The 10347-nt window shown below is 38.4% G+C and overlaps 1 long non-coding RNA gene across 1 annotated transcript in view; it reads left to right on the plus strand.

The window, feature by feature from the left end:
* Positions 1–6777: 6777 nt before the first annotated feature.
* LOC141440537 (uncharacterized) overlaps positions 6778–10347 on the plus strand; it is a 304669-nt gene continuing 301099 nt past the window's right edge. The window contains exons 1-2 of the long non-coding RNA XR_012452715.1: positions 6778–6842; positions 7167–7344. This is a non-coding gene — a long non-coding RNA (uncharacterized lncRNA). The remainder of the gene's footprint in view (positions 6843–7166; positions 7345–10347) is intronic.

Consider the following 10347-nt stretch of genomic DNA (forward strand, 5'->3'; position numbering starts at 1 on the left):
CGCTAAAATCGAACTTTCAAGTTGACAGACACGTCTATTAGCATTATAGTTTTATGACATGCAAACGATTATCAACTTTAGGGTGGTAGACCACATTTGGCTGATGGTACCTTAATTTTAGAGAAGCTCGATATTAAATTTCGGCACAGTTCATGGCGCATGCAATAACACATGGTAGTTGTGCAGGTGGTAGGTAGTACCTTGTGCAAAGTCCGCCCGGATTGCTACCACCATCTTGCTCGCTAATCCTGCCGTGAAGCAGCAGTGCTTGCACTGTTGTGTTTCGGCATGGAGAGTAAGACAGCCAGTGAAATTACTAGCACTTGAGGTATCCCATCTTAGGCCTCTAGGTTGGCAACGCATCTGCAAACCGCTGGTGTTGCAGCTGGCTATGGGCGGTGGTGATCTCTTACCATCAGGAGACCCACTTGCTCGTTTGCCAATTTTGCTATCTAATCGAATAAAAAAAATACCTATCCTCGCACAGCACCGCTCTGGTGGAAACAGCTGAGCGGAGCGACGCGAGGTAAATGAAGCGTTCCTATTGGTGCATGAAAAACACATTCCTGGGTTAAAACGCAGACTAAATGTTATTTTATAAATATTTTCTACAAAATCGCCATACGTCAAATCTTTTTCTAAAAGATGTATTTAAGAAGTCTTTATAAAAACGGGTTAAAGCAATATCCAAGGTTTATGAGCGAATTTAAACAAAGTTATTATCTGCCGACATCTGGGAGTCCAAGAGTGGACTTCCGCGTTTGATGGTGTCCAAGTCACAAGCGATTGCAGGTCACCGTCCCGCTGACGCTTATGTTAGTACCTATTTAATACGAGAGTGAGAGGGATGGAACGTTACGAACTGCGAATTTACATTAGATTTCGACAACATTAGACATTAGCAAAAAACAGCATAAAAATCACGTTTTCTCAAACATGCTCGGAAATGTATGCGTTAATGTCACGAAATGGAGACATGAAGTTTCTCATTTATGGCTCCCTACCCTACCACCTCCCTACATAACTTCTTGGCCTAGGCCATGAAGTATGTATGAAAATACATTATTGTCCGCTGCTCTAACTTTTTAATTTTGCTTACTAACATTAAACTGACAAAGGAAAAATTACGAACAGCCACCACCACTACTCTGTAAGCATTTACGATACTGCGATGCGATGCGATGCGATGCGATGCGATGCGATGCGATGCGATACGATGCGATGCGAAGCGATGCTATGCGAAGCGATGCGATGCGATGCGATGCGATGCGAAGCGATGCGATGCGAAGCGATGCGAAGCGATGCGAAGCGATGCGAAGCGATGCGAAGCGATGCGAAGCGATGCGAAGCGATGCGAAGCGATGCGAAGCGATGCGAAGCGATGCGAAGCGATGCGAAGCGATGCGAAGCGATGCGATGCGATGCGATGGATGGATGGATGGATGGATGGATGAAATATTTCCTCACATTGTTTGAGAAAAGCACTATACAAGCCTCGGCCAGAACAGGGATTGCTGGACTCGTTTTATCCGGCCTCGTCTACCCCGAACTCGTCCATCAATCCCTTACTTCATGGCCTCTGCAGTAATGTACTATTGTGGTACGGGAGCCACCCTAAAATATTTATTTTATTCTGTTTTAAGTATTTTTTGTTATAGCGGCAGTAGTAATACATCATCTGTGAAAATTTCAACTGTCTAACTAGAACGGTTCATGTGATACAGCCTGGTGACACACAGACATACGGACAGTGGAGTCTTAAAATAGGGTCCCGTTTTTACCCTTTGGGTACGGAACCCTAAACATACAGATTAACTAGCTGTTACCCACGACTTCATCCACGTTGAATTCGTTTATCGCTATTTCGCGGGAACTATGAAATCGGGGAAAAACTATCCTATGTCCTTTCCCGGGATTAAAACTATCTATAAAATGACCTGGGGCTATTGTAGCTGGGTGGATATTGTATCTGAGCCGTCTGCTAGTGTCCTTACGACGCTATGTTCATCTCGGCCATTTTACGTTGTGTTCACCAGAAGACCGTCTTCACACCACACGCCATTAGACGGCTCAGATACAATATCCCCCCAGCTAAAATAGCCCCGGCTAGCCTCATACCGAATTTCATCGAAATTCGTTCTGCAGTTTAGATGTGAAGAGGTAATAAACAAACAAACAGACTTACAAACTTTCGCATTTATTATATTAGTGGTATCTACTGAAATTCTTTACGGAAGCTGCGAGAATGTGTTTATTTTTTTAAAACTCTTGTCGCCTGTCCCATGCACCACATACGGTGCATTCTTGCCCAATGCACACATCATAGGGCCCCCATAAAACCCATTTTAATTAACGTTATGGTCCAGACTGAATAGCTCGTAAACGTTTCAATGCAAACATTTGGACTATGAACAATAATTCACTATTGACTTCCGTAAACTGATTCCGTTGATTATAAATGAGTATGTTGATATAAAAAAATACATTTTAATACAAGTTTTTTTGCTGTTTAATAAACACCTAAAATTGCTAAAAGTGGCTCCGAAGCGGTAACGCTTCGTGTGCTCTGCCTACCCCATTTGGTCATACTTACAGGCGCGATGTTTGTTTTGTTTTTTTGCTGGTTTTACTTGCAATTTACATGATATACAATTACTAAGTAACTGTACACGTGACTTTTTCAGAATTGAAATTACAAATTATATTTTCCATTAACTTCTCGGTGAAAACGAGGTATGGAAGGGCGAAAAGTAAAAAGTAAAGTTTAACTTTAAAAGTTTCAAGGTGCTTTTCTCCAATAATGCGAGGAAATAAAGCAAAATTGTTAAAATATTAAATGAAATACTTGAACACGGTTTTTAAAATTTTGCCCTGATACTTGTGTTTTTATTTATTTTTAAAGTACATACACGGCACAACTCATAATGCCATTTCATTAGATATAATAAATATCAATAAAAAATATAAAATTAAATGAATATGAAGCTTTGTATCACTAAAATTACGGTTTAAATTGCTACTGAACGCTTTTTAGTTAATCAGCCATTTTCTTTTGTTACCATTTTTTCGGTTCCTTAAATTGTGCTTGAACTCGAAATATATAAAAAAAACAGTGACACTGTTTCTCCCTAAATTAAATCTTAGACTAGGACTTCAAAAAAAAAAGGTAGAAGGAATTTGATCTTCAGCAATATTTGGCTGTTTCGATTGACTTATTGTAGTCAACATGTAAATTTAAAAAATAAAACAACTATACAGTACTTAATGGAATTTCATACAATTATTTTGTTTATTTGTGGTTGTGGCAGTCTATAAGGAAGAACTTTTCGAACTATGTTTGCGACAGATAGGCGGACATTTGCGAGCATATTGGAGAAAATTAGATTTTATTTTGGACAGCTACTAGTAAAGTCTACTAATCTATTAATTACGAGTATTTGCCTTGTCCATGCTTGTCTTCAGGATGGTAAATATAAAAAAGTTTATTTTCGATTGAGCTACATTTTAAAAATACTTCAATGTCGTTGGCCCCTTCAGTTACAACAAACTTCAGCTGGCAATGCCAAATGTATTTAAAAATTCCGAAAACATTATACACAATGAACTCAGAAATCATATGATCGTTTTTTAATAGGTAGTAATATAGTTTTTTTAACCCCCACCGCAAAAAGAGGGGTGTTATAAGTTTGACCGCTATGTGTGTCTGTATGTCTGTGGCACCGTATCTCTTAAACGAGTGGACCGATTTGAATGCGGTTTTTTTTATTTGAAGGCAAGTTTTCTAGCGATAGTTCTTAGACATGTTTCATCAAAATCGGTTTGGCCGTTTTTGAGATATTGAACTTTGAAGTGACACAGTCGGGGGGTTTTCCAACTTTTTGTTGGTTAGGTTAGTTAAACTGTTTCGAGGAAATTAAATTAAATTAAATATATTAAATAAACAAAGTTAACAGTTATGTTGATTTTTAGGATGTTTTATTTTGATGGTACTGTCTCCAGCACTAAAATCTGGCACAACAAAGCGTGTATAAACATAAGATAGGACTCTATATTATTTCTAGGGCAGGTAGGACGTATCAGATATATAAAACAATGTTTTAGACTAGCGGTCATTGCTCATTTTATGACTTAAATTCGGGTTTTGACCCATGTCCGATATATTTGCACGCTCCACGGTGGCAGGCAGATATTAAGAGAAGTCTCTTCGTTCCATTCTTCATACAAACGTAGCCCCCAGTCTCATTTGAAAACTAGGCAACAGAAATAGATGAAATTTTGTAAGTATGAACTAGACGTAATTAATTATGCCTGTGGTTTTTCATATTAATGTGTAATATTAGAATTACAGGAGCACAAAAGTCGACAAAAAAAATGACAACTTTGCACGAGAATTACAGACTAATAAAGCATTTTTACAAAAATCGAAAAAACAACAGGCATAGAAAATATAATGAATATCTTGATTGTAAAATATCATTGATTTCTGTGCTATACTTTTTGTATAGTATGAGGACAACGAAACCCAAAATTCAACCGCCCAAATCTTGAAAAGCCTACAGCTATCTCGATATAAATTACGGGCGTCGTTGCGGAAGGCATGGGGGGGACGGCTGCGAGCGCTTATGTCACGAGTGATAAAGACAGCAATATCCCAAACGAACCTAACGCGGCCGCGCGGCCGGCAGAGAAAAATCTCTTAATGCAGCTGTACTGGAGCCAGATGTGCCTCATGCATTGGAACTTACTTCCTCGCAACGCATCTTCACACATCTCGTTTGCCATCCAGTTGAATAAAAAAAAATCTCTGATGGAAACACAGCCTTAATTCGAGCAATCATGAAGTGTTTCCACCAGAGATGTACGAGGATGACGAGAAATATAGAAACGCTTTATTTACCTATCCTCGCATAGCACTGCTCTGGTGGAAATAGCTGAGCGGAGCGAGCCGAGGTAAATGAAGCGTTCCTATTGGTCCATGAAAAACACATTCCTTATGCCATATTGTTTACTCGTAAAACATTTATACCACACTTAAACACTGTCAAATTGCAATTGACAGTGTTTACACACTGATGACAGTTTGACAGCTTTTGAAACAATGCGTTTGTTTGGCGTCGAGGCAAGACTGCAGACTATGTTTGGAAATGTTTGTTTATCTTTTAAGTTTAGTGCGCACGCGCTGTGAAGTGTAACAACATGGCCACTTTGAACATGCTTAAAAATATATATGACCTTATTACATCAATGAATTAATATAAACAGTGACTTTGCGCTCTATGCAACAAATGTGTGTTCAAGCACCTCCTCTGCCTCCACGCTGCAAGAACTCATACAAATAACACAAACCCAACTATGACCACCACGACACTACGCTGACGCGTTTCGAATGGAACAAGAGTTTATCATCAAAGCAATACAAACGTTTACCTTATACTACATAGGTACATCTGGTCCCAACCCTATACTAACCACCCATATGTCTATCACCATCAACACACTACGCTGACGCGTTCAAACTCATCAGTCTATGTAGTCTATGTCGTATATCTGATAGCATGGTGAACGGTTGAGGATGAACTCTGGTTGAGTTCGAAACGCTTCTACGTATGGTGGTGGTGATAGCTGGGTTTGTGTGATATGTGTGTGTTCTTACAGTGCGGAGGCCGAGGTGCATGAACACATATCTGAGAGAGAGAGAGAGAGAGAGAGAGAGAGAGAGAGAGAGAGAGAGACATATAGAAATATTTATTTACACCATATTCAATACACATAAAAATACATCTGTTGCAGACGTGGAGCTATCGTATGGTTCATTTCAAAGTCAAGTTCGGAAAAACCTCTGTTGAGAATAATCCGGCAAGGAACTCACCGAAGTATATATTTTTTTTAAACAGATTTACAATGATATCTATACATCACAAGTATTTAACACAACTTTGTTTTTAACACAGTAGGTTCGCTATTTGAAGGGATCGCTAATGCGGATCGGAATTATTATGTCCATGATATAAACATTAACAGACAACCAATATTATAAAGCCTCAGAAAGCATTACTTTGAGATGTGACGTTGGGGATAACATAACTTGGTCAGTTTTCCTTGCTAGTCTAAATTGAGCGTTACGTTTTAGTCATAACAATAATTTGTCATGACATTTCCGAGTTTAAACCTTGGTCCGAGTCGTCTATTATTTGCTATGACGTCTTTCCATACCATTGACCTGGATATAACTGAAGATATATATAGCGCGTCCTAGAACATATTGGGAGAAATGACCTTACTCAGAAACATAGAGCATGGGCACTTCAGTTAAAGGAGAATGGGCAAATGGTCTATCGGCGGCCACTAATGACCCTAGCTTCATATTAAAGCTAAATACTTATTAATATAATAATGCGTATACAATCACTTATACTTACGTACTTCACTTTTAGACCGTAAGTACGTTGGAAAGTACGCCTATAGGCGTCCAAATATAAGGCTTAACACGTTCAGCCCCAGTGACACAACAACTCTGTCTTTTTAGTTCTCACTCCTATGCCAGTGACACGTATTTAAATTTAACAAGTAACCATATTGTGTGAATCTTTATGAAAGTTTAGGCTTTGTCAATTTTTGTTTTGCAAACGAGATCCAACCCGCATGGTCCCTTATGAAAATTTAGACTGCGTCAGTTTTTATTTTGCAAACGGGATCCAACCCACATGGTCCCTTCTGAAAATATATAAATTTGCGATTATGGGGAACCAAACGACATGGATCCATTTATAAAAAATAAAACATTAACATTTTGTAAAATACAGAGTTATCATACAGCATGAATCTTATTAGCTTATTATGAGGTTGAAAATACAAACTGAAATATAGATGCACAGAAAAAACAGAAAAATAAGACCATCACTGGGAATCGAACCCAGGTCCTCGGTAATCCGTACCGCGTGCCGCGCCGCGTTGACCATCAGTGGTGTAGCGGTATAGCACGCGGTACGGATTACCGAGGACCTGGGTTCGATTCCCAGTGATGGTCTTATTTTTCTGTTTTTTCTGTGCATCTATATTTCAGTTTATATTTTCAATTTCGGTTTTACGGGATGACCGTAAAAGTAAAAATTTGGAATTGAAATAAAAAATACAAAAAGATTCCAAAAAACCAATCTTATTATGAGGTTGTTGCTATCACGTTTGGTAACTTTGTTGACTTAATGTTTTGATATGAGATAGTTGCCAGATCAATTTGATATTTAAGTAGGTCGATAGAAGGTGCATTTTAAAAGCTTTCTGTGTATTTAACTCAATTTTGACAGGAGTGTGGGTTGGATCCTGTTTGCATAAATAGGTCCATTTGTGTCTGCTGTGGGATACGCGCTACGCCTAGCGTAAGAGCTTTGTGGATTGCATTCGGCTCCGGCAACGTTCCGCTAAGCCTTAGGAGGTATGAATTATTTTGACACGACATTCGTGTCACTGGCATATGAGTAAGAAATAAAAAGTCACAGACGTTGTGTCGGGTCGTGTGTTGGGTCGTGGGTTCAAACCCCGGCTCGCACGTCTGAGTTTTTCGAAATTCATTTGCGGAATTACATTTTGCGGTGAAGGAAACCTGCACAAACCTGCGAAGCAATTCAATGGTGCGTGTGAAGTTCCCAATCCGCACTGGGCCCGCGTGGGAACTATGGCCCAAGCTTTCTTGTTCTGAGAGGAGGCCTGTGCCCAGCAGTGGGACGTATATAGGCCGGGATGATGAATGAGACATTATGTCACTGGCACCGGAATGTATTGCGTCTGTGACACGTACGTGTCACTGGCATAGAAGTGAGTGCTGTGGGATATGCGTAGGCGCAGCGTTTATTGACAACAAAAAAAAACAGTTGATATTGTATTGTTTTTTTTATTTGAATTGAAATTTGAATAAAAAATGGTTCTTAATAACAATCGCTTTGTGGGCTAAATTACTGTTTATATTAAGTATTTATGATTTTTCGGCCACATTGAAACGGCAATGGTCGCAAATATAAAAAATATCAAATTTTGAAACGTATACCGCGTAAAAAGTTGAATTGATATTTCCAGGTTTAACTAAATCTCCGTGGAAATTTTCAAAAATTACATTGTGTATTTCATTAATGTTGTATATTATGAAAAACTCGCGCCTATTTGCTAACTTTTTTGGAATTTATTCCGAGCTCATGAGAATGTCGAAAAAAAAGTAGCCAGGGTTTGTGTTATTTCACACCTCCAGCTAAATTAACATAAGTACTAAATTTCATCTAAATCTGTTCTGCCAATTTAGTGTGAAGGAGTAACAAACATACACAAACATTGCAGGTGGTAGGACCTTGTGCAAGGTCCAATCTTGCTCGCTAATCCTGCCGTGAAGCAGCAGTGCTTGCACTGTTCTGTTTCGGCGTGGAGAGTAAGACAGCCAGTGAAATTACTGGCACTTGAGGTATCCCATCTTAGGCATCTAAGTTGGCAACGCATCTGCAATCCCCTGGTGTTGCAGGTGTCTATGGGCGACGGTGATCTCTTACCATCAGGAGACCCACCCAGAATAAAAAAAAATACACACTAACGCACATGCTCATAAACCCTCAAATTTACAATATGATATAGGATTATATTTCAAACAAAACAAATAGAATTTGTATGAATATCATTTTAACAAGTTTTAAGCGGACCGGGAGACGAGCTGTCGGTAGGCCTCCAACAAGATGGAGCGACGACCTGGTTAAGATCGCGGGATCGCGTTGGATGCGGGAAGCACAAGACCGGTCTGAGTAGAGAGCCTTGGGGGAGGCCTACGTCCAGCAGTGGACGTCTTTGGACTGACATGATGACGATGATGAAGTTTTTTTTATCCTAAATAATAAATGTGCAAATATGCTATAACAATGGACTAAATTTATTGTTAGTAATACTTGTGGTGTGTCTAAATGCCGTTTTATACTACGGTTTATTAAATGACTATAAAAATAATGTACCTAGCATACCTCTACGACAGTAATAAAATTATTTTTATTACAGTATGAAATTTTAATACTTGTCGTAATAATCATTCTTTATTGTTGCATAAAAATTGTACATAATGTACAATTTTGAATTTATGTATGTTTTATGACTTTAACTTGTATGTGTGATTTTTTATCTGTTGCTGTTGGTGTTATGCACAGAGTTTTTTTCATATTTTTCCAGTAAAATACATGATAAATGATAAATCGTTGACGCACTCGCCTGCGGCTCTGGCAATATTTCAGTGCATTGGAAGAATGACACTTTTGTTTCTAGTCTGTCCTCTCACCTTGTGTGCTCTATTTAATGAGACCCTTACTAATGTAATTTTTTAAATTACTTCGAAAGCAGCAAGAAGATCTGGGCAGATTCTGTATCTGTTTTAAATTTGTTTTAAGTTTTAGTATAAAACAGCATTGAACGTTATGTGTGTAGTTCCAAAAAAAGAACAGTGATGACTAGAAGGCTTAATTTATGCTGAGTTGGGACCATTTCAGGATAATTTTTATTTTAGTGCTTCTCTTTACAACACTTAAATGTCAGAAATAAATATTTTTATTTCTTTGAAACCAATTTCGACAGCCGATGAAATTACTGGCACTTGAGGTATTTCATCTTAGGCCTCTAGGTTGGCAACGCATCTGCAATACCCTTGGTGTTACAGATGTTTATGGGCGGTGGTGATCTCTTACCATCAGGAGACCCCCTTGCTCGTTTGCCATCTAGTCAAATAAAAAAAAAAAATTGTATTTTTTTACTGATTCTTCATTCTTTCTAAATAACAATGACTAAACTTTTCCCGGGAAACAGTGAAATTCCAATAGAATACAGATGAGGTCGCGGGTAACAGCTATGTATATAAAATATGTCTATGACACAAATTTTATTAGATGATTCAATCGAACTGCCGCGTTTGCCTATATTTAGCCAAATATTACCATATTTAGCAGCACTGTTACTTCACATCATACTTAATTTTGTAAAGCTAGATTTACATTGCGAGTCCGAGATGCCAGCGCGTTATGAGCGACTGAAAAAACGCCGCAATGTAAAGTTAATTTAACGGAGGTGGTCTTCCATTGCAAACTGCGCTTCTATGCTAATGTAAAGTCCCGTGCTCGGTGGTAATTTATAGTAAAAGCTATTATTTTAAATGAAGTGCAATGTCCTACGTGAGTACGTCACTTCAATAATTTACCCAGCCCAGTCTTTTGTTTTTATTGGTTATTATCTATAACGACATTGGATAGTAAGGAGCGTATGTGACTTTTACTTATTTTCATAGATTTTTACCCACCGGCGAAAATGCTTAATGGTACGAATAATCGTACTACATCA

The sequence above is a fragment of the Choristoneura fumiferana genome, chromosome 22 (assembly GCF_025370935.1).
Source record: "Choristoneura fumiferana chromosome 22, NRCan_CFum_1, whole genome shotgun sequence".
NCBI classification, from domain to species: Eukaryota; Metazoa; Arthropoda; class Insecta; order Lepidoptera; family Tortricidae; genus Choristoneura; species Choristoneura fumiferana.